Genomic DNA, 25,717 nt, shown 5'->3' on the forward strand with positions numbered 1-25,717 from the left:
GATGTGGAGGAATTTATTTTGCTGGAAGGTCATAAATCTGTGGAATTTATGCCCACAGGTGGTTGTGTATGTCTGGTCATTGTGTGTATTTAAGGCAGAGATTGATAGATTCTTCATTAGCCAGACCATCAAAGATTTTGGGGAGAGGGATGAGTGGGAAAAAATGGATCAGCTCACAATTGAATGTCAGGGCAGACTCAATGGGCTGAATAGCCTATTTCTGCTCCTTTGTCTTGTCTTATGTTATCAACAACTGATGGTGGGCAATGATAAAGTCTCCTCATTGTTTACTGCACACTGCCCAATGCAGGCAATGGGATCACAACAGCAGGAGACCTGTGTGTGCTTTCATTACATTGGCACTTAACTCTTCTGTAGTTGGACCCAGAAATCATGTGAAGAATTAGGGAAGAAGACAGTAACCTTAACTTCCAGGATCCATTCCTGCAGGTAGTGCATGCCACTGAAAATGTTCCTTGTCTTTTTTCCTTTTTAAAATATTTTGTTGATATTAAGCACAATTTGAACAATATAGTTATATATTGCATTGTAAAATTCAAGAGAAGAAAAAAAAGCAAAAAAAAACTCTTGTAATTCAGAACCCCTACCACTAAGCAAGGTTAAAATTAAACACGTAGGAATCAAGTGACAATAACGTGGTGATGGACAATACTGCACCAAAGCTTCTGAACCACCCGTATTTGGGGTTATGATAATAGTCCACGAACCTTTAATGGCATACTAATTTTTTTTTAAACTTAAACAAGACATAATATCACTTAACACGTGTGTGTGTGTGTGTGTGTGTGTGTGTGTGTGTGTGTGTGTGTGTGTGTGTGTGTGTGTGGAGGTGGAGTATTGTCTCCGTTTAATCAAAATTGCACATCTGGCCATCAATAAAATTCAGCTTTCCATTGGACTCAGTAAAACATCATCTTCTTGAAATGATCTGAAAAGAGCAATTAAATGGCAAGGTCCTAATTTGAACAAGAATCACCGAGAATGTTTGAAAGATATCTTTCCAAATTTTTTCTAAACTAGGGCAAATCCAGAACATGTGAACCAAAGAAGCATCACCAATCTTATATTTGTCACATAGAGGATTTATATCTGAATAAAAATTAGACAATTTAACTTTAGTCTTATGTACTCTCTGGACCACTTTAAATTGCAACAAACAAGGTTGTGCACAAAAGGAGGTCGTATTAATCAGATGATAGAGTCCCAAACCTCCTGAGATGAAAGATTCAAATCCTATTCCCAACTGTTCTTGATTTTTAACTAACCAAGCTATTCTTAAGTCAAGAAAATTATTATAAATAAGAGATATTAAACCTTTATGAGAAAGTTATAATCAAAAAGTGTATCAAGAATGTTTGCCTCAGGGATTCGCGGAAAGTCATGGATCTGAGATTGAACTTATAAATATCTAAAAAAAATGAGTGTTTAGTAAGATAAATGTTACCACTAATTCTTCAAAGGAAGTGAAATTGCTTTGAAAAAGATCTTTAAAACATTTAATACCCAATCTGTGCCAGTCATTAAAGACGAAATCTTGTAAAGAAGGTTAAAAATCATGATTAGATATAATAGGGCTGGCAAGAGAAAAGCGTTGAAATCCAAAAGAACCTTCTAAATTGTGCCCATATTCTCAAACTATGTCTAACTGTCAGTTAATTTATATAAAGAAGAGGATAAAAAAAGACCCTAAAACTGCCAACATACAGTACAACTTCAATTATCCAAAATGGTTGGGACCAGGCTTATGTCGGATACTTATTTTGGAGAACTGGTCATTTTTTATAAAAGAGCAAATCACTTGTAACAGTGTTTGAACAAGAAGGGAAGGATTTTTAAGCATTAGAATAATGCTGGCCCTGCCGATCACTGATACCTCCCCACTGAGGCCCCACTCCTGCCAGGAACCTGAGGTCCGCACTGCCACCGTCAATTCGACATCCCCGGTCAGTTCAGCTCTGAAGAAATTTTGGATAAATGATACTATTAGTTTTAGGTTAATAATGGAGAAGGAGAGGGCTGGGCCTAAGATTGAGATTCTTGATTGGAATAAGGCAAATTTTGAGGAGATCCAAAAGGATTTTGAGGGTGTGCATTGGAATAATATATTTTCAGGGAAAGATGTATCAGATAAATGGAAGATATTCAAAGGGGAAATTTTGAGAGTACAGAATCGGTATGTCCCTGTGAGGATTAAAGGAAAGATTAGGAAATGTAGGGTGCCTTGGTTTTCAAAGGATATTGGGAATTTGGATTGGACGTGTACAACAGGTATAGACAGAAGGGAGAGATGAGGTGCTTGAGGAATATAAGGAGTGTTTTAAAAAAAAACTTATGGAAGAAATTAGGCTAAAAAGAGATATGAAGCTGCTTTGGCAGGCAAAGTAAAATAAATCCAAGTGTTTCGACTGGTACATTAAAAGTTAAAGAATAATGAGGGATAAAATTGGGCCCCTTGAGGATCAGAGGGGGGAAATTTTAAAAAGATTTTTTGTTCAGTATTCACTAAGGGAAGGAATATTGAGGCAGGTGAAGTAAGGAAATCTGGTAGGTCATGGATAATATACAGATTAATGAGGAGGTCGTATTGGTTATTTTAAAAAGAATCAAGGAGGATAAATCTCTGGGTCTTGACAAGATATTCCCTAGGTCCCTGAGGGATGTTAGTGAACAAAAATTGATAGTAATATTTAGAATGTCACAGGGGAGATGCTGGAGAATTGGAGGATAGCTCATGTTGTTACGCTGTTTAAAAAAGGATACAAAAGCAAACCTGGTAATTATAGGTCTGTGAGTCTAACGTTAGTACTGGGTAAATTAATGGAAAATGTTCTTAGAGATGGCAAATACAATTATTTGGAAAGACAGGGATTGATTAGGAGTAGTCAACGTAGCTTTGTATGTGGTTTAACAAATCTTATAGATTTTTTTGAGATTACTAAGATAGTTGATGGGAAGGTTGTGGATGTTATCTATTTGGACTTACTAAAGGCCTTTGACAAGGTTACACATAAGAGGTTAGTTAGGAAGGTTCAATCATTAGGTATTAATGTTGAAGTAGTGAAATGGATTCAACAATGGTTGGATTGGATATGCCAGAGAATAGTGGTGGAAAATTGTTTGTCAAATTGGAGGCCGGTGGCTAGTGGAGTGCCTCAGGGATCGGTACTGGGTCCACAGCTGTTTGTCATATATATTAATGATCTAGATGATAGGGTAGTAAATTGGATTACTAAGTATGCAGACGATACAAAGATTGGTGGTGTTGTGGACAGTGAAGGTTATCAAAGCTTGCAGTGGGATATAGGCCAGAAGAGTGGGCTGAAAGATGGCAGGTGGAGTTTAATACTGATAAATGTGAGGTGCTACATTTTGGTAGGACAAATCAGCAAAGATCATACATGTTAAATAGTAGACAATTGAGGAGTGCAGTAGAACAAAGAATTCTGGTACATAATTCCCTGAAAGTTGAGTCACATGTAGAGATAGGGTATTGAGTCCAGGAGTTGGGATGTCATGTTGAAGTGGTATAAGGCATTGGTGAGGCCAAATTTGGAATATTGTGTGCAGTTTTGGTCACCGAATTATAGGAAGGATATTAACAAGATAGAGTACAGAAGAGATTTACAAGAATTTTGCCTGGGTTTCAAGGTTTGAATTAAAGAGAAAGGTTAAGCAGGCTGGGACTTTATTCCCTGGAGTGTAGAAGATTGAGGGGAGATTTGATAGAAGTATTTAAAATTATGAGGGGGATAGATAGAGTTGATGTGGACAGGCTTTTTCCATTGAGAGTGGGGGGAGATTCAAACAAGAAATAGATTGAGATTGAAGGGGAAAATTTTGGGGGGAATTTCTTCACTGGTGGGAGTGTGGAATGAGCTTTCAGCCAAAGTGGTAGATGCAGGTTTGATTTTAATATTTAAGGAAAAGTTTGGAGATGGGCCAGATGCAGTTCAATGGGACTGGGCGGGAGTAGGTATTCGGCAAGGACTAGAAGGGCCAAACTGGCCTGTTTCTGTGCTGTAATTGTTATATGGTTATATAGAGTCTAATTTGTTGACCCTGATACTTCAAATTTCTGTTCTGATGAGCTTCACGAATAACATGATCCATTTCTTGGAAGTAATGAAAACAAAGAATTACTGAATGTAAACAATGTTCTGAGGTTGGCTTGGCAACTTGGGCATAGTAGCAAAAGACTCTGTTCCAAACACCCCCACAAGTAAATTTGAGAAGAAGTCAGTTAACTGGCCTTTTCCAGTGTCCTTTTAAGCCCAAAATCCCAATGTTTTGGTGTCTGCTCCTGGTCTCCAAGTTGACCACCTTCGAGCTAACTTGGAGTTGCTAGCAGACATAACTAATTTATCTATATGGTCATTAACAGACTTCAAACCAATCTTCACAGTTTCTGAATGTTCTTCAATTACTGAAATCGATTGTAGGACCTTTTCAAGCTTAGAATTATTCTCTCATTGACTCTTTCACTGTGCTGTTATTTATCATGTTATCTCTCGTGATTGCTTTTTCAACATGTCTGAAATGGAGTTTGCAGTCAGAGTGGCTGTATTCTCTTTACCTTTTTTTTTGCTGCTTTAGCTCCTCTGGTTGTTGTCGTTTCCAAAAGCAATGATATATATTGAAGAAACATTAAAGTTTAAGCTACTTTGGTTAAAGATGATTGAGTGAGAAATGTTGAAAGCTGGCAGGTGCACCTATCTACTGCCACCTACACCATGCAGTTGCCAGCTGGAAGTCCATGGATTCTTTGAGAATGAGCCATGAATACTGCCAGAAAACTTGGCAGTCACCAAGAAGAAATTCTTCACATGATCCACAAACAGCTGTTGAGCAAAAGATCTGGGTGATTAACAGGAGCGTCAATATGTACAAGAGCGTTGTCAATGGCTGCTATCACTAGTGGAAACCCAGCAATGCAAATAAATTGTAGCTGAAATGTCACCTCACTTAAATCAATGCACAGGAAATTATTGTTCTGGGGAGTATACAGTGTGGATGACTTCTCTGCAATTGAGATGCAAGGCAGAGATTAATTTATGCCATTATAGAAATTGAAAGTGTTATGGGCCCAGAGGACCCCAAAACCCAGCAGCAATAGAAATTCTCCAAGACCAAATGGTAACATAAACAAAAGTTACTTTTAATTTTCTTTAAACATAAAAACAGGATCAAACTTTAACTTAACCCCCTTCTAATTCTAAGCGCACGTGTATTTAATGTGTTTATAAATTCAGAAAAGTTCTTTAATTCACAGTCCAATCTCACTTCTAACACCTCCAAGTTCACCGGTATTAGGCAATTCTTATACTGTGCACAGAATTTAACATTTATGAACACCAGGCTTTGATGCTTGAAAAGTAAATGGTTACCACTCAGGAAGGTTATTTTTGGTTTTCAGAGAGAGATTTGTTGCTTGTTGGACACAAATTGATTCAGCCACTTCAGTGTCTTGCCAAAGAAACGCGCCCATCAGGGTTTTCCAGATGATAACCTCTTTCTTTCAGGTCACCACAAAGTTCCTTTTTGGTTTCCCTTATTTCAAGTGAAACATTATACAGCCAGCTATCTCTCCTCTTGAATGGACCACAAGGGCTTTGATCAGGCTGAACTAAGAACTCACAATCTGTCTTCAAAATGAGGTTTACCACAAGTTTGCCAGCTTGTCCTGTTCCAGTCCCAGCTGCTGCTGCTGAACTGTAAACTGAATTTTCTCTCTCTCTCTCTCTCTCTCACACACACACACACACACACACACACACACACACACACACACACACACACACACACACACACACACACACACACACACACACAGAGAAAACCACATGACCCTCTTAGAACAGCATTCTGCACTCAGAATGCGGTACTGGACCCAATCTTTGAGTCCATTCATATGTTGCTTTCCAAAACAATAATTCATTACTCCACAGCATGTCCAATTAACATCTACATGTGAAGTTCTTATAGGCATTCTTCAACGTTTTTCAAAGGCACGCGGAGCCTGGACTGTCTGGCTTGAGCAGAGTTCTGGCATTTTAACTGATATCTGTTCTGAAGTGTTTGTATCTGTGTTTGACCTAACTAAAAAAAAACCACAATCTATCTCCTTTAAAACATACAATATAAAATATAACATAATCTGTCACAAAAGTCACTGTCACTTGTGTTACATGAGGGCAATTCAGACACAAGTCTGCAGCCAAATATTTCCCACAATTTCTCAGTGATGACTGCTTAGCCTGTGAATACATTGTTCATCAAATGGGTTCGGGGAGGATGGGGCATTTCTAAAGATCCTGGGTACAGGCTTTGTGCAGATGAACACATCTTTGATTCCTTCTCCAAGGTACCCAGGTCTCTCTGGGTCTTTGTTACATGGAGTTTAGGCTGCAGTGTCGTGAATGAGAAACTCAGGTTAAAGGCCCCCTCTTGGTTAAAGCATGCTCCTCTGTTTGCAGGCATTTCTGAAGTCAGTCTGGCTAGTTAGTTCTTGTGATATCAGCAGTGTGTCTACAGTGAGGAAATCAAAAGCATGATGTCCCTTGGTGGGATGCAGAAGTGTGCTGCAAATAATGCTGTTATTATTGCAAGTCCCTGATGCTTGGAAAGACAGAGACTTGTTTATATGATTTGTGCAATTTCACCAAAAAAATGATTGGTTATGTGGCCTATTCAATATAAAATAGATTTCTAAATGTGCTGACACTTTTTAAAAAACCAGCAGTACACTATCCAATTTTTAGGCTTCAAAAAAAAAATTTGTTTAGTAGAAATAAACCTTTCTTTCTTTGGCTTGGCTTCGCGGACGAAGATTTATGGAGGGGGTAAATGTCCACGTCAGCTGCAGGCTCGTTTGTGGCTGACAAGTCCGATGCGGGACAGGCAGACACGGTTGCAGCGGTTGCAGGGGAAAATTGGTTGGTTGGGGTTGGGTGTTGGGTTTTTCCTCCTTTGCCTTTTGTCAGTGAGGTGGGCTCTGCAGTCTTCTTCAAAGGAGGTTGCTGTCCGCCGAACTGTGAGGCGCCAAGATGCACGGTTTGAGGCGATATCAGCCCACTGGCGGTGGTCAATGTGGCAGGCACCAAGAGATTTCTTTAGGCAGTCCTTGTACCTTTTCTTTGGTGCACCTCTGTCACGGTGGCCAGTGGAGAGCTCGCCATATAACACGATCTTGGGAAGGCGATAGTCCTCCATTCTGGAGACGTGACCCACCCAGCGCAGCTGGATCTTCAGCAGCGTGGACTCGATGCTGTCGACCTCTGCCATCTCGAGTACTTCGACGTTAGGGATGAAAGCGCTCCAATGAATGTTGAGGATGGAGCGGAGACAATGCTGGTGGAAGCGTTCTAGGAGCCGTAGGTGATGCCGGTAGAGGACCCATGATTCGGAGCCGAACAGGAGTGTGGGTATGACAACGGCTCTGTATATGCTTATCTTTGTGAGGTTTTTCAGTTGGTTGTTTTTCCAGACTCTTTTGTGTAGTCTTCCAAAGGCGCTATTTGCCTTGGAGAGTCTGTTGTCTATCTCGTTGTCGATCCTTGCATCTGATGAAATGGTGCAGCCGAGATAGGTAAACTGGTTGACCGTTTTGAGTTTTGTGTGCCCGATGGAGATGTGGGGGGGCTGGTAGTCATGGTGGGGAGCTGGCTGATGGAGGACCTCCGTTTTCTTCAGGCTGACTTCCAGGCCAAACATTTTGGCAGTTTCCGCAAAACAGGACGTCAAGCGCTGGAGAGCTGGCTCTGAATGGGCAACTAAAGCGGCATCGTCTGCAAAGAGTAGTTCACGGACAAGTTGCTCTTGTGTCTTGGTGTGAGCTTGCAGGCGCCTCAGATTGAAGAGACTGCCATCCGTGCGGTACCGGATGTAAACAGCGTCTTCATTGTTGAGGTCTTTCATGGCTTGGTTCAGCATCATGCTGAAGAAGATTGAAAAGAGGGTTGGTGCGAGAACACAGCCTTGCTTCACGCCATTGTTAATGGAGAAGGGTTCAGAGAGCTCATTGCTGTATCTGACCCGACCTTGTTGGTTTTCGTGCAGTTGGATAATCATGTTGAGGAACTTTGGGGGGCATCCGATGCGCTCTAGTATTTGCCAAAGCCCTTTCCTGCTCACGGTGTCGAAGGCTTTGGTGAGGTCAACAAAGGTGATGTGGAGTCCTTTGTTTTGTTATCTGCACTTTTCTTGGAGCTGTCTGAGGGAAAGACCATGTCAGTAGTTCCTCTGTTTGCGCGAAAGCCGCTCTGTGATAAACCTAGCCCATCTTAAAATCACCTTATTCAGGATTTAGAAGACTACTAATTCAACCTAATGGTTTTGAAATATTAGCCATGACGTTAAGTTGATGAGATCTTGCTTGCTTCTTGAATTATTTCCAGATTGTTTCCAGGATTAAAATTTCACTAGGATGGGCTTGCTGCCATGTCCAGTTCCAGTTCGTCAACTTTATGGACCATTTAACTGACTCATACTTTGGATTTATACAAGTCTGGCTGACATGCATAACTGCAAGTTAAAGACCTTACTGTTGGATCTAACCTTGCATAATATTTACTATTTAAAGTTTATAGTATCATTTTCTCATTGATATTAATTAAAAAATGCTATTTGGTAAATTAAAATATTAACATTCTAACCACAAAATATTAACAAACCTTATTATAATAGAATGTTGCCTTTTCCCTTGGGATAATGTTATGGCATAGAAGAACATCACGTGGTCTATTATGTTGTCCTGGGCTCTTTGCTAGAACAAATTAAAATGAATTCCACTTTCATGTTCACTCTTGAAGCTCTGTTTCAAATATCATAGAATTATATCCAGGTAGATCACAGAAGAACATCATTCAGCCAAAAAAACATTTAATTATATTTTTGTAAATGCAGTGGATTCTGCATTTTTTTTCAGAAAGAGCTTCTGGAACAATTTGCTCCCTGGGTGCAAATTCCTTCTGGACCTCCCAAGGTCCATTAGGTGCTGGGAAATACTTTGAATTGTAAAAACTGGCTTTACACAATTACAACAATTTCATCAAACTCAAAAGATTTTGGAATTCCAGATACCTGACTTTCAGACTTTTCTAAATTAGGCTTTGGGTTTTCCCCCTTTTCAGGAATATGTGAGCGGTGGGATGGGAGGCAAGGAGAGAGAGGTGGAGCAAATGGGGCTAATTCGATGGGCCAATGGGCGTTGGCTCTTTTGTATGTTCACATATTTGCATTTTCAGCTTGCCCTTCAGGCAAAGTGTTTTTTGTTCCAATGCTTCTCTTCATAGAATCATTTATTTTTAGTTCCCTTGTATACAGCAATAACTTTGTTTAATGATGTGGATGTGTATTTTCCGGTTGCTTGAGATTTGCTATTAGACCAGCATTAAGAATAAACAGTTTAAAAGATAAAAATATTATACTGTACTTAGAGTAAACAAACCATGTACATGATTATTTTACTTTATTTTCAGTCACATTCTTTGAAACCATCTAACCATTGCCGCATCTGCAGGTTCCTCCCCTCCATGGAGTCGGCCAAAAGATGAACAATAGCATTATAGATGATTAAACCCCTCTCCCCCAAGTTTGCAGATAAAGCCTCTGACTGGGGCGACTCTTACTAAGCAGGGATAAGGAGACACTTTAAGAGAGTCACCTCAATGGTGAGTGGCATCAACCATTGCTGTTTCACACAACTTTATTCATAACAACTGCCAGACAAGCAAAATGTGACCAAGGCTCTCTGCTGACTGAATATTTACTCTCATCTTCACCAAAGGTTTATGTTATTTCAGAGAACATTAACTTTCACAATTTTAAACTTGCACATTTTTATCTATTATTTTGTTCTTATTTTTGAAATTTGTTTTCCTAAAAATTTTTTTGCCTATTGGTTGAAGCTTCCAGATACTTAAAATCCAGATACTGGGGGTTTTGCTGAATATTCAACACTTGCTATTAACCTGCCAATTGCCTTTCTATTATTGCATAAATGTTGCAGTTGGAGCCCAACCTGATGGATCCACTGGTAATCTGAGTAAATAGGGAAAACACCTACTTTAATTTGTTATTCATAATCATGTCCTTCATCTCAGTCTTGCTGGTAAATATGTTGTATTGGGGGGAGGATCTGCCCTGTTTGTCATTTTTCTCACTGATGTACTAATAACTCATGAATGCTCACTGATTCAACACTCACATGTGAAAAATTCAGTGTGGATAAAGCATGAGGATTATTGGTCAGCCAGATCGGTAACACATCCGAAATGAAAGTCCTCAGAAGAGGAAAAGAAATATAAATGATATATGCAGCACTTAAAAGGTGATCGATCATTTTAGGTGTGCTTAGAATATGCAGGATTTATGGAACAGAAAGTGCTTTAATTATTTAAAAGAGCCCACCCATCAGTGTCCTCAAAATGAATCAAATTACCACTCCAGAACTCCTTGAATTATCAATTAGGTTAACAATTCGCCATTAATTCAGTCTTTAAACGTAATGAGTGGTTAAGAACAGTCAGTATTCCCAATTCTTTTTTATGATTTTTTTGGTTGTCTCAACTTCTTCCTTGATGAAGTTAAATGCAAAATGCACATATTTATTACATTCATGATACCCCTCCAAATATATTTGGAGTCCCTTTTATGCCAATTGCCAAACTATTTTCTTGGACACTTTTTGTTCTTTGTTTGGTTCACGTAAATTTGATCAACCACTTTATTTGCCTCCATTTTCTGTTTCACCTTCTTTTCTATTACTTGGTCACCTGCAGATTTGTAGCTTTGTACTTAAATTGTCTGCTCTCCATCTTCACTTGAAATGGCATAATTCCTCAAATACAGGTTGTATTCCTATGTTCGAATCTAATTTATACAGTCAAGATTGGTCATCAACATTAATACTGGTCTTGCACCAATTACATATTTTTACCCTGGTGTGTCCATTGTCCTTTTTCATAACTAATTTAAATGTGATATGATGTTTTAAACAGTAAAAGTTACCTCCATTGATATTTTTCTACTTGATCAACCTTGTCTAAAAGAACAATCAACTACTATTCCAAATAAACCTTACAGAATACACATAAACCATCACATAAAATGGAGGGCCAAAACTTTACCTCCTTCCTCCCTTGAATCACCCTAGCAAAATTCCTGACTTCAGTCCTTCATTAATTTTATGCTCTGCAAATTCACTCGATTGTTGGTCAATTTATTTATTTTTCCTAATTTTTCTAATAGCTTTGTCTTCATTGTACCTTCACCCTGCCTTCCTTTGGATCATTCTTTATCCTGCAACTCAGTAGAAGCATAAGCATGACTGTGAAAATACTAGCCTAAGATGAGGCATCATTGGTTAATCTTCTCTGGAGAATGAGCAGATTTGTTCCCATAACATTTCAAAGGGTATAATTGCAACAGGACTTTCAAATTATTTGTGTTTGCTGCAATTCAAATTTTTAGGGAAGAATGTTACAAGAAAATTCTGGAGAAGTCACCTTTTTTTTTGCAAATGCACCTGGTGGGTCACTGGTGGGTTTTGGTGGCAGGAAGGGAACTGTCTTCAACTCAGAGGCTCTGGAAGCGAGTTAAAAATTGTGCATGGAAAAGGAAAGCATTCAATCAGATCATGCAATTTAACTTTATTGTCATTAACACTGCAGTAGAATTGATTATTATATAAATTAGCTACAGATTTGTTCTTTGTGGATATTGATCAATGTTCTTTGTTGTTTCCAGAGTTGTTCCAAATAATTAGGAACACAAACCTTAACTGAGCTCCTGCCACAATGAAAATACTGTGTATAGTTTTCATTAATTTATAGTAATTGGGTTAAAATTAATTGGTAAGAAAATCTTGCTTCTTGACTCTGCTTCCACTGACTGCTACAGATGCCAATGGATTACCTTTTGGATTAGCTTCCCTATCTACACCTCTATCAAGGCATCTTGTGAAGTGGCCAAATATTTTCCCCTACTCTGTGCCACTTTTCAGCATTTCCAGGCCTGCCAAACTTTCTGCCCAACAGTCAGGGTCTTCTGTCATCACATTGCTCCTCCCTTTTAAGAGGTGCTGGCCTGACTTTGGTAGCCTGAAGCATTAGATGGAGCCAACAACTCATGGTATCTGGTCTCTGTTATAAAATAATATGGTTAGTTCTGGCATGCCAATGATGTCAATAAAGGGGTCAAGTACTTGAAGTTGGTGGACTGCTACAATGCAATAATTAAATGTAGATTAATCATGCAGTGTGATCTTGTTCCTGTTTGGCACCCATTGACTCGTATGGATCCAGCCTAAAGACCAAAGAATTCCATTGAGCAAAAAAACTAGTTCAAAGGAGCAATGGAATCCCAGGAATGTTTTTACAGTAATTAAGAAAGCTCAGTGAAGTTTGAGCAACATTTTATTTTCACTGAACAAACAATGAGCTGCTGGGACAACTCAATGAGTCAGACAGTATCCAAGGGTAGAAGTGGTCAGTCAAGTTTACGTTCAAGTTTATTTATCCTCCGATTTTACTAGTACAACCCCACAAAAGTGTTCTCTGATCTACAGTGCAATAACAGTGCAATAACAGTGCAAACACACAGACAAACACAACGTAGATACAAACTATACATATACACAGAACATATATATATATATATATATATATATATGTCTTATGTACATATATTAAAAATTATTATTACTAAATAGTAGTCACAGGAAGTTGTTTTAGTATTTGGATGGATAGCAGTCTCTTCAATCTGAGGCGCCTGCAAGCTCACACCAAGACACAAGAGAAACTTGTCCGTGAACTACTCTTTGCAGACGATGCCGCTTTAGTTGCCCATTCAGAGCCAGCTCTTCAGCGCTTGACGTCCTGTTTTGCGGAAACTGCCAAAATGTTTGGCCTGGAAGTCAGCCTGAAGAAAACTGAGGTGCTCCATCAGCCAGCTCCCCACCATGACTACCAGCCCCCCCACATCTCCATCGGGCAAACAAAACTCAAAACGGTCAACCAGTTTACCTATCTCGACTGCACCATTTCATCAGATGCAAGGATCGACAACGAGATAGACAACAGACTCGCCAAGGCAAATAGCGCCTTTGGAAGACTACACAAAAGAGTCTGGAAAAACAACCAACTGAAAAACCTCACAAAGATAAGCGTATACAGAGCCGTTGTCATACCCACACTCCTGTTCGGCTCCGAATCATGGGTCCTCTACCAGCATAACCTACGGCTCCTAGAATGCTTCCACCAGCGTTGTCTCCGCTCCATCCTCAACATTCATTGGAGCGCCTTCATCCCTAACGTCGAAGTACTCGAGATGGCAGAGGCCGACAGCATCGAGTCCACACTGCTGAAGATCCAGCTGCGCTGGGTGGGTCACGTCTCCAGAATGGAGGACCATCGCCTTCCCAAGATCGTGTTATATGGCGAGCTCTCCACTGGCCACCGTGATAGAGGTGCACCAAAGAAGAGGTACAAGGACTGCCTAAAGAAATCTCTTGGTGCCTGCCACATTGACCACCGCCAGTGGGCTGACATCGCCTCAAACCGTGCATCTTGGCGCCTCACAGTTCGGCGGGCAGCCACCTCCTTTGAAGAAGATCGTAGAGCCCACCTCACTGACAAAAGACAAAGGAGGAAAAACCCAACACCCAACCCCAACCCACCAATTTTCCCCTGCAACCGCTGCAACTGTGTCTGCCTGTCCCGCTTCGGACTTGTCAGCCACAAACGAGCCTGCAGCTGACGTGGACATTTACCCCCTCCATAAATCTTCGTCCGCGAAGCCAAGCCAAAGAAGAAGAGTCGGTCAGCGTTCTTGTTCCTGAGCCTGGTGGATCTGGCTCTAATAGTTATGTGTCTCTTTCCCTACAGGATTCTGGAAGATGCTATGTGAGGGGTGTTTGTTAGGGATCTTTTCAGATACAATTGACAGTTCAGGTTGGGACCCTTTATCAAGACTAAGGTTTTTGAAAAGATGAAGTTATATCTTAAAAGAGGGCAAGAAGATGGGGCAGGGCGCAGAGGTGATAGGATATAATCCAGAGGATGTGAGAGTTGGAGAGACCACTTGGCAGGAGGTGTGGAAAGAAAAAAACATGAGGCACAAATAGAAAGTACAGGAAAAGAAGAGGGGCAAACAGTGGAACCAGACTGGCGGGGGGGTTTACTGCAAATTTGAAAATAATTGATGCTTATGTAATTAGGTTTAAGATTCCTTTAATCGCACAATTTTAACATTTTTCCTTCTGTTGAAATTTTCAGGCGTATCTAGTTTCTCCAGAATTTCTCCTTTCTTTATTCCAGGTATCCCTCTGGCCTTCCAAACATTCCACCTTGTCCTCCACCCTCTCTAATCTCTCCTTCATGCTAGCAATTCTACCCATTAGATCTGCCATAGCCCTCTTCATTTCTCACATTTCTTTCATAAGTACCCTTCATACAGTCTTCAGTCTGGCCTCTGAGGCCTTCACAATAACCTCCTTCAAGGCCCTGATACCATTCCTGGTGAGTCTCTCTTCTCCCTCAGAGGCCTTTACCCATTGTGACAATGGTCCTGTTCTCCCGTTCTGCCGCCGCAGCTGCCGCCAACATGGCCATTACCTTCACCGCCGCTGATGCTGCCACAGCCAATCCTGCTGCTGCCTCTGATGTGGCTGCTACCTTCGTCGCTGACGTGGCCGCTGCCGCCAATGTGGCACCTACCGCAAATGACACCCCTGCCCATAATGCCGCTGACACTGCCAACACCGCTGCTGCTGCTTCCTTCCAACTCCACTCTCCTCTGCAACGTCCCATGGACCCCATCACCACTCTCAGGCTCCGCACTGCCTGTCTGACTCAACACCGGACAGCTCTCCTTTGAAGGCGAGTCTCCCATGCCCTCTTCCTGTGGTGGCCTTGAGTAGACCTCAACAACTCCTCACCACATGGTCCTGCAGTCCCAATGTCCTGGGGCTACCCCATTGCAGGCTTCTTGTCTTTCTTCCTCCTTTCTCTGCTGGATTCTCTCTGGACTTGTTTCTATCTGGGGTTTTTTTTCTGTCTTTAGTCTTCTAAGAAGCCCTGGGATTCTGCTCCTGCTCGCCATCCAACATCACACAACCTCCCCGTACATAACATTCTTGTCAGAAGTGGTGGCTAGATCATGCATTGCAATTCCCACAAATACCAAGAAACTTTTCTAAAAATCTTTCAGCTTTGTTTAAGGGAGGAATATTGCTTGAGAGTTTACTGCTTTTTCTTCAATAAGAAAAAGTGGATCTTTAACATTGAACTGAAAAAAGTAATAGACAATCTGTTTCGCACCATCAGTGAAGAGATTACACCCTTAGGTGGTGCATACAAATTGGAGCTGAATTTATAACTTTCTGACTTGATTTAAGAACATATGTAAGAAACGGCTCAAGCTGAAGATTAGTTGCCCTCAAATTGTCCTGATTTTCTTCTGTGAAACAACTAATTTACAGTTGTGGGTGCAAATCCATCTCCTACCACTCTGTGGCGCTGTGGTGTAAGACTTGTCCAAGATAATTGTTTTTCCAATGTAGAATTTATCCTAACAATGGCAGGAAGCCTCCTCAAATTTAAAATAAACCATAATTTTTTTTTAAATTATTAAATCTGTTCATTTTGTGTACTATTAGAGTTTTTTGAAGAACTCTCAAGTAGGAGAGTCTGTGGATGTTATCTATTTAGATTTCAAAAGGCTTTCGATAAGGTGCCGTATATTAGGCTGCTAAGTAAGATGAGGGCCCATGGAATTACAGGGAAGTTATTAAACTAGAGAGCAAAGTGGCTGATAGGCAGGAAGCAAAGTGTTGAAATTAAGGGTTCCCGTTCTGGATGGCTGCCTGTAACTCGTGGTGTTCCGTGGGGTTAGTATTGGGGCTGCTGGTGTTTACAATTTATATTAATGATTTGGATTGTGGTATGAATGGTTTTGTGGCCGAATTTGCGGATGACACCAAGATAGGTGGCGGAGTAGGAAGTGTAGTAGAAACTGTAAAGTTGCAGAAGGATATAGACAAATTAGGAGACTGGGCAAAATTATGGCAGATGAGATTTAACATAGATAAATGTACAGTTGTACATTTTGGGAGTGGAAATAAACAGGTAGAATACCATATGGAGTGAAAATTCAGATGTGCAAAGGGTTAGGGTTAGGTGTCCTTGTGCAGGGAAATCTAAAAGTTAATGACCAGGTGAAATTGGTAGTGAAGAAAGCGAATGCTATGTTGGCCTTCATTTCAAGAGGAATAGTGTAGAAGAATAAAGAGGTGTTGATGAGGCTCCATGGGGCACTGGTGAGACCTCATTTGGAGTACTTTGGGCCCCTTATCTCAGAAAGGATGTGATGTTGGAGAGGGTGCAGAGATTAACTAGGATGATTCCGGAATGCAAGAGCTAACGTACGAGGAGCATTTGGCAGCCCTTGAGTTGTATCCATTGGAGTATAGGAGAATGAGAGAAGATCTCATAGAGGCATTTCGTTTTTTGAAAGATTTAGATAAGGTGGATGCAGGTAAGATGTTTCCCTTGGTGGGTAAATTGAGAAGAGGTCATAGTCTGAAAATTAGAAGTTAGCCATATAAAACAGAGATTTAGAAGAACTTCTTTAGCCAGAGGGTCGTGGATCTGTGGAACTCACTGCTGCATACAAGTGGAAGCCAGATCACTGGGAGTGTTTAAACAAGAAATAGACAAGTATCTCATTAGTGAGGGCATCAAGGGATATGGGGAAAAGGCCGACAATTGGAACTAGTGTAGAGTAGCTTAGTGTAGATTTTTCGGAACAGACTCGATGGGCCCAGTGGCCTGCTTCTGTTCCTTTGTTTTGTATGACCTTGTGTGATTAGTGATAATTCTACTGAATTTCACTATCAAAGTCGGTCAAATTCAAGGGTTGCCCTGCTCATTTGAGAGAGTTATTGAGAATCATCATCTTGCTGATTAGTAGTTACACTAATATCCTGGGAACCTATTCAGGAGCAAGGGGAGAAGGATCCTTGATTGAAGATTAAAAAAAAGATTCAATTGATTTTCATAGTAATAAAACAATGTCCTATTACATGAAATTCCTTTTTGCCTGCTGCAAGGCAAACAGATTCGCCACCGGCAGGAACTGCCTTAGTGCCTCTTTCAGTCAGACTTCAGTCAGAGAGAGAAGCAAATGAGTGTTCGGAATTAGGGAATATGGGGAGAAGGCAGGTAGGTGGAGTTAGGTCATAAGTTAGATCAGCCATGATCGTATTGAATGGCGGAGCAGGCTCGATGGGCCATTTTTGGCCTACTCCTGTTCCTACTTCCTAAGTTCCTATGTTTCCCCCCCCCCCCCCCCACCCCTGAGAGTCTGTAAATTCGCCTCCAGCACCTTCCACAGCCTCTGCAACCACACACAGTCCAAACCATTGGTCACCCAAACTCCAGATCCGAACTTCCGACATGGTCAGGAACCCTTTGGTGCCCCCTCACATCCCAGGTCCGAGACCTGGAACCCCTCCAGCTAGTTTGAGCCAGTCTCCAGGAGCCTACAGCCTCCATGGTTCCTCGCCTCGAGTCGCCAGCAGCCTGCCACATGCACTGGTCCCTCAGCCTCAAAGCTCCTCAATGGTCTGCTGCCATAGTCACCATCCCTCCACTTCTCCTTCTCAGAGAGGGAATGATCTTTCTGTCCTTTGGTGCCCTGCTCCAGTCCTCTGCTTCCCCGGAGTCTGCCGCCATCTTGGATGCAGATGCTGCTGGAAAGGTATATTGCCGACTTTTTGGGCCTGAGCCCTTCTCAAGATGTATGATTTTTTTTTTAAAAAGCGCAGCCAGTTTTCTTAAGAACACGGTTGACATGTATAACAGCCAACACTCAGAAAACAAAGACTTGTTTTGTTTCAGGATCTTTCTAAGTGAAACATGTTACTTGCTTGGTTAACCATTTTAAAAGTGCTATGAAGGATTTGGAGCATTCTGAAGTCCTAAATGGTTCTGTACGAAGGCAAATTGCTTCATTGTCTTACAATCGAGCAGAGCATGAGTATGACGTGACGTGATGTAGCTTCGGTTGCACAATCTAACCTGGGAAATCACTGCACTGCATAGAGTGCCTGACACTCCACTCGATGGTTTCTTTTTTTTCTTCTTTGGCTCGGCTTCGCGGACGAAGATTAATGGAGGGGTAACGTCCACGTCAGCTGCAGGCTCATTTGTGGCTGACAAGTCCGACGCGGGACAGGCAGACACGGTTGCAGCGGTTGCAAGGGAAAATTGGTGGATTGGGGTTGGGTGTTGGGTTTTTCCTCCTTTGTCTTTTGTCAGTGAGGTGGGCTCTGCGGTCTTCTTCAAAGGAGGTTGCTCCCCGCCAAACTGAGAGGCGCCAAGATGCACGGTTTGAGGCGAGATCAGCCCACTGGCGGTGGTCAATGTGGCAGGCACCAAGAGATTTCTTTAGGCAGTCCTTGTACCTCTTCTTTGGTGCACCTCTGTCTCGGTGGCCAGTGGAGAGCTCGCCATATAACACGATCTTGGGAAGGCGATGGTCCTCCATTCTGGAGACGTGACCTACCCAGCGCAGTTGGATCTTCAGCAGCGTGGACTCGATGCTGTCGGCCTCTGGCATCTCGAGTACTTTGATGTTGGTGATGAAGTCGCAGCTCTCGTGCTTCTAGGTAAAAGTGACATTGTTAGCTTTAGAAATGCAATCTTCTTCAGATTAAGGTAGCACTTTACTTATCCTTCTCTGCAGGCAGAATTTCTTGATGAGGGGGAAGCAACCAAATTTTCACCCTGTGATATCGTCCACTTGCAATCTTGCAGAGATTGGGGAATGTCTAAAATTCTGGAAACCAGTTTGCAAACAACACAATTAAGTCATGTGTCTGCATCATTTCCTAAAAGCCCAAAAGGTACAAAAATGGTATTGGAAAATAGACCTGATGAAATCTGATGGGAAAGCTCATTGTGAATGTTTAAGAGATGATGAATGGAAGATCATGTGTAACTTTTGATTAACATCTATGCTAATCCTTAATCCTTTCAGCTCTTCTTTGGTGTTTCTTTGCATTGATATGAAATGCAAATTATGAGCATGAGAATAGGAAGCAGGTTCACTTTTGCAGACATCAGTAAACCAAAATCTTCCTGACATTCTGTCCGATGCCGATTTGTGACTCAACCATGACCCCAGCATGAGTAATCTTTGCCTATCACCTACAGATGATAGACCAGATAATAGCCAAGGTTGCTTTGGTGCCTTTCAGGGTTAAATCTAAAAATGATTGTTCCTCAGATTTTATTGTATTGTTTGAAGGACATTGAAAATTCTGACACCAATGTGACAGATGAGTTAAGTCATTTAAAAAAGACACCTTTACACTGTGGCCTCACATTGTGCCTTTGGCGAGCTGCCATTCAAGGCGATGTGACACTTTGGCCGAAGGCCAGAGTAATAAAAACTCTATCATACCTTGAAGAGAAGTGTTTTATCTTAAGTACAGTGTCATAAAGGCAATAAAACAACGAGCCTGTGCTATTTGAGCCTGCCTGACAGTAGGCTTTTTCAGGCCCATTCTCCGTGAAGAAGCAGAAGCGGCCCTCTGAACTGCAGTGCGTGGAGAGCGCAGCGCCGGCCGCCTGAAAGGGCACAGCTGCGCTCCGAGGCACCTCCCAGCTCTTGTGCCCTGGGCTATCAAATCAGGCGAGTTGGCTGGCGGCTGGGACCCCCCGCCCTCCGTTCTCTCCCCACTCACGGAGCTGGAGCTCGAGTCGGGCAGCCCTTCTCCCCGCCCCCCTTCTCTCCACCATGGTGCTTCGACTGGCCCTCGAAGTGGCCGCACTGTCGACACATCCGGTTGCGGCCGGATGTGCGGCGATTCGAGGCGAGGACCGGCGGAAACACCGCGAGCGACTCCCCGGAAGTCGCGGTTTTCAATTGCTCATCCGACTTCCTGGTCACCGCGTCTTCACCGCTTGGTCGCACCAGTTCGGGTAGAATAAACACACACACACAATGTGGGGACTGGCAGAGGAGCTGTCAGCTGCCTCTCATCCGAATGCAGCCGCTTTAATTCTTGATGGCTGCGGCGATGATCCCTCTTGGAGGAGGGCGACCAAACTCGCCTGGCAGCCACCTCCTGCACAGCCGCACTTGGCCAAATTATGCGGCTTGACGAACGGGACAATTGGCCACCTGGAAGTGCCAGCGCGCAGCTTTGCCCTTGAACCATGAACTCATTCAACCACCTGCTGTGCCTGCTCAGAGCCTTGTGTTTCTTAGTTGTTTTGAATGAGCTGATCTGAGAAAGAAGTGTGTAAAAGTCTTTATTGAATTCCTCCGGAGTGAGAGTGCACCCTCTACCCAAGAACATGCCATTGATAAACAGACACTTCAGTCATCTTCACTGATTCCAAAAGTTGATGATGGACATTACTCTTTCAAAATCACTTCTTTCCCCAAGATGCAATGCTTCCTTAAAATTGAGTATCAGTTCTTTCTTTGGCTTGGCTTCGCGGACGAAGATTTATGGAGGGGGTAAAAAGTCCACGTCAGCTGCAGGCTCGTTTGTGGCTGACAAGTCCGATGCGGGACAGGCATTGCATCATTAAATACTAAGAAGTTGAATAGTGTGGTGTTGTCTCGTGGAAAATCCTTCACCATAAATTTAAGGATTGGTTGGATGGAAAATCGATTGTGATGTGTTCTCGTAATAATTATGGGAGGCATTCACTCTGAGATAATTTGATTCTTCATTCGGATAAATAATAAGGAGACAAAACTTGCACTTTCTCAGAATTGTGAATCAAAGAGAGCACAAAATCTCATTGGTCAAATTCTTCCTCTGTTCAACCCAGTAATCTATTGTATAATTTATCTTTGTCACCTCAGATAGCTACAGATTAAATGTAGCTGAATGGTTCAACAAAATACAGTGGTGAGCATGAACACGATGGGTTAAAGGGCTGTTCCTGTCAAGGCCCATTTCCACTGCCCGTGAAAGATGGTAATCAATCATCTTTTCACCATTTCATTTTCCTGTGTGAACATGACCAACAAGGTAAGTAGGTGGGGGTTGTCATTTTTATCCCAGTACTTACCCTCCAAAGTAGGTAGTATCAGATCACATCGGCTCCAATGTAAAAGGCTTACTCACCTTCCCGGGCTGTCGACACTGTAATGCTGCAGGTCCTGCCTCCTTTTGCAGCGGGATGCCAGGTCCCAGTGTAAAAGGTCACAATGAACTGGTTTTTCTTGGGTGAATGATCTGACCTGGCTTTAAACATGAGTCGTTGACTGGGATCTCAGTGTAAAAGGGGTATGAGACCGTGACATACTGTGGATTCAGATTTCGGACAAAAGGTGCTACATATTGAGATTTAATTACAAGTGTACTACATTTTGCAATCTTATGATTTATATCACCAATATCACACATTTTGAGTATTAATAATTCTGAAAACATATTCTAATTTATATGACCTGACATTTTCTGTATGTGTGATATCTGTTAATACTTTTGACTTTTCAGAATGTCTTTCTTTCATTTGTGATTCAAAGACAAAAGTTCAAAGTTAAAGTTCACATTTATTGTCAGGGTACATACATAACATGCTCCATCCTCAACATTCATTGGAGCGACTTCATCACCAACACTGAAGTACTCGAGATGGCAGAGGCCGACAGCATCAAATCCACGCTGCTGAAGATCCACCTGTGCTGGGTAGGTCACGTTTCCAGAATGGAGGACCATCGCCTTCCAAAGATCGTGTTCTATGGCGAGCTCTCCACTGGCCACCGAGACAGAGGTGCACCAAAGAAGAGGTACAAGGACTGCCTAAAGAAATCTCTTGGTGCCTGCCCCATTGACCACCGCCAGTGGGCTGATCTCGCCTCAAACCGTGCATCTTGGCGCCTCTCAGTTCGGCGGGCAGCAACCTCCTTTGAAGAAGACCGCAGAGCCCACCTCACTGACAAAAGACAAAGGAGGAAAAACCCAACACCCAACCCCAACCAACCAATTTTCCCTTGCAATCGCTGCAACCGTGCCTGCCTGTCCCGCATCAGACTTGTCAGTCACCAACGAGCCTGCAGCAGATGTGGACATACCCCTCAATAAATCTTCGTCCGTGAAGCCAAGCCAAAGAAAAGAAGAAAGAAGACATACATAACATCACATACATCCCTGAGATTCTTTTCCTGTGGACGATGGAGAATACCACTTATTGGTAGTGCAAAATAAAACTGTACTCAACCCACATGTAAAAAAATAAAGAAATGTGAACAAACTAAGTTAACTAAACATAAGTCACAATTGCACAACTGCATATTAAAATAATATTGCCATCGAAAGCAAAATCCAAAATAGCTTTCAATTCTATTCTCTTTGCCTGTAATTTGCCCTCAATCTCAATATTTAACTCTGTAATGATCAAATTCTGTTGAATGGTAAATTTGGTATGATTTTACTTTATGATTTTTATTTATTCACATGCAAGACAGTGAATTTGGATTGTCCAATTAGATGTGGTCTATTTGATTCAGTCCAAAACAAAGATGGAGGGACCAACAAAACATAATTTATTGAATGGAATAAACCATGCCTGGTGCATCAATGTAACAGAATCAAAACTTATGGAAGGAATAAGATGGTTGACCATTCAGGTCAGGATTCTGCCTCAGCCCTGATGCAAAGTCTTGACCAGAAACATCCTATTTCTTTCACACCACTGATGCATCTTGACCAGTTAGTAATTCCAAGTTTTTTTTATTGCTCCAGATTCCAGAACTGCAGTCATTTGTGTCACCACACCTCTGATGTACTTTGTTCCAACAAGTACCCTTACTCTTACTTGCACAAGATTATTTCCCCTTTCATGAAATAAACTCATTTATAAATAGACATAAATGTATGTGTGTTATTAAATATTTATGTATTATGCATGATCATCTCAGCCAATCATAAATTTAATCAATCAGCTGATATTTTTTTAAACTGACACTTTTTAAACTGCAAAGGTGCACTTTTCATGCCTGAAATGTCTATTGCATGTCTCCTCTACACTGGTGGCTTACCTCCTTCTGTCATCTGTACCACATGTTTCACTTCCTGCCCATGTCCTTTCTGATAATGCAGCATTGTAGGACATGGGCTGTAAAATAAAGCCAGCTTTTTTCAGCACATTGTTCTCAATTACCATCATAAGTAACATAAATCTTTTGACTTTAATTGCTCAGATAAATTGTCATCTAATCCTGGAAACCACGTACTTGCTTGCCTTCCTACAGTTCCATCTGGATCCTTCTACAGATCTTTTCATCTTCTCCAAATTTCAAACTTCTTCATCCAAATGTCCTTTCCAAGTTGAGCTGTACCAAGCCATTGTCATCTCAGCTATGGAGTAGCTTGTGCTGGAATGGGAGGGTGGTCCTGAACATGAGGAAAAAAAAATACAAGCCAGAGAGTCATCAAGCCCTTAATCCCTGATTCAATAACTGTATGTGCATTGTCTCTTTCTCCATGGGATCAGAATTTACCAGCTTCCCTTTAGAAGATGGAATGTGTGGATGTATCAAACTCTGTCAGATCCTGATAGGGTGAAGGAAAGTGTCAAATTGTAGTGAGCTGAACCACAGACCATTGTTAGCTCTTCAGGGAAATGCATACTCTGATCTCTGAGTCTCCCTGGTTCTTCTCTGTAGCGAGGTGTGACCCTCCCCCCCCACCCCCCCAACCAAAGCCAACCTCTCTCAGCACTTTGGATGGCTGTTAATTAGTAGAAATATATGGCCAGTTACCAAGCAAATGAAGTAACATTCACTCATTGGATGGATAAGCCTGTCACATCCATGTTTGCACTAAGGCAGAACTTCAGATATTCAATGTCCTGATCAATCCCAAGCCAGCATATGTAGGCTCCAACCACCAATTTAATTGGAACATCTTCCATTGGCAAAAGAGAGACATCCTTGAATGTGGCCATGCATTTTGTCCACCTTTTACCACCCAGGTCTCCAGTCCTTTTTCACTAACCATTGGTTCAACCAGCACTGAGCCAGAAAATTCACTTGGGACTTCTGCATGGCAACATTCTGCTGGGTAAAGTGAATTTACTGATAGGGGTATGTAAAGGTGCATTGTAACTTTGAGAACAGTACTCACTTCAGGTAGGTATTGAGACTACTTTCAAGAAAGTGAACCTGATGAGTTTGGTGGTGACATAATTACAGGCATCCCTTTTGTTGCACACACTGCCCTCTCCCACCATTTCCACGACATTGCTCGCTCTCTTTCTCAGTTCTGCTTCAGGATCTTCAACTTATAAAGGGTACAGCTTCTCTTGCTGCACAGGCTGACTGCTATGCTGAGCTTTTTCTTCCTTTATCTCTGACAAATACAGCTGTGGCCTGAATAATTGGGGAGGAGCATCTTCCTGCAAATTAAATTGCATTGAATCTTTGAGTTTCTGCTCTGTTCATGGGGGCACTATCATATCATTTTAATTCCTTGCCAATACATGGTGTCAAGCTCTTTCATGCAGAGGTCAGGGCAGTGCAGAGAAATTCAAACACTTTGGGTAACATTTGTGACATCCTGTTCCAATTGTGATCTGATCCCAAGAAGATGCAAATGCAATTGTGGTCCTGGAACCCCAACTTACTTTTTTGAACATCATGTCATTGCTTAGAAGCTCTGTGCCAGTGGTGAATGTGCTGCCCTCGATCAATAAATGAAATTTTATTTCATTTCAGACTGGATCAATGTTTTAGGTCAGATAAGGCATGTCAAAATCAATCTGTAAGTTGCTTAAACTCCATAAGCCACAATATAAGGAAACTACATTTTAATAAGAAACAAACTTCCTTAGTGGCTTGTAGGGCATTAGTTGTATCTTCCACGAATGTTTCCAAAAAAAGGTAAGGTCCCTTCAGGCAAAAACACAGTGTTGGAGAAACTCAGCAGGTCAAACAATGTACTTTATATAACAAGGATACATAACTAAAATGTCCGGCAGGAGCCCTTCATCAAGGTATGAGCAAAATGTCGAAAGGTGCATAAACGAAATGGTCCCACCATTTTATTCAGGCACCTTTCCACATTTTGTCCATTCCTTGATGAAAAGCTCAATCCCGAAACATTTGTTATGTATCTATCTTTGCTATATAAAATAGACTGTTTGATCTGCTGAGTTTCTCCAGCATTGTGTTTTTACTTCAACCATGGTCTGCAGACTTTTGTGTGTTACTTAGATCCCTTTAGGCAACATGTGAGAGACCACTACTCATGAAATTCGCGACAATAAGTCATGGGGACAGAAGGAAGCTGAGACTCTTTCTCATCTGATGTTCATGTTTGTAATTCCAGAAGGATTTGTGATCAGGTTCAGGACATTAACTTTGCTAATGACCTCTCCACCTACAATTGTGACATTGCCTATTGGCCAGGAGCCTTTAATGACCCTCCAGATGCCTTATCCAGAGGAAGCTGTGCCTCTGCACACACCGGCCAATTGTGGTCTACGCATAATAAGCTTTGCCATCCAAGGGTCACCCGCATGACTCATTTTGTCAAGGTGCACAATCTGCCCTACTCCATGGAAGATGTCGGGGAAATGACCAGGTCTTTACAGGTCTGTGCAGAGTGCAGGCCACACTTCTACCACCCCACTAAGGCACAACTGATCAAGTCATCCAGCTCGGTGTC

At 41.9% G+C, this 25,717-nt stretch overlaps 1 protein-coding gene across 12 annotated transcripts in view; it reads right to left on the reverse strand.

Annotated features, from left to right (window-relative positions):
- The window catches only part of LOC138735582 (uncharacterized), a 107,226-nt gene that overhangs the window by 23,199 nt on the left and 58,310 nt on the right, over nucleotides 1-25,717 (reverse strand). For 5 of the 12 annotated variants that reach the window (XR_011339797.1, XR_011339798.1, XR_011339800.1 and 2 more), the window contains one exon: nucleotides 23,220-23,443. The gene's annotated coding sequence lies outside the window, so the exon portion shown is untranslated. Of the gene's footprint in view, nucleotides 1-8,679; nucleotides 8,783-17,387; nucleotides 18,685-19,482; nucleotides 20,315-23,219; nucleotides 23,444-24,175; nucleotides 24,447-25,717 lie in introns of those variants that run through there. The other 7 variants (XR_011339795.1, XR_011339799.1, XR_011339790.1 and 4 more) reach the window with 6 other exon arrangements.

The sequence above is a fragment of the Narcine bancroftii genome, chromosome 6 (assembly GCF_036971445.1).
Source record: "Narcine bancroftii isolate sNarBan1 chromosome 6, sNarBan1.hap1, whole genome shotgun sequence".
NCBI classification, from domain to species: domain Eukaryota; kingdom Metazoa; phylum Chordata; class Chondrichthyes; order Torpediniformes; family Narcinidae; genus Narcine; species Narcine bancroftii.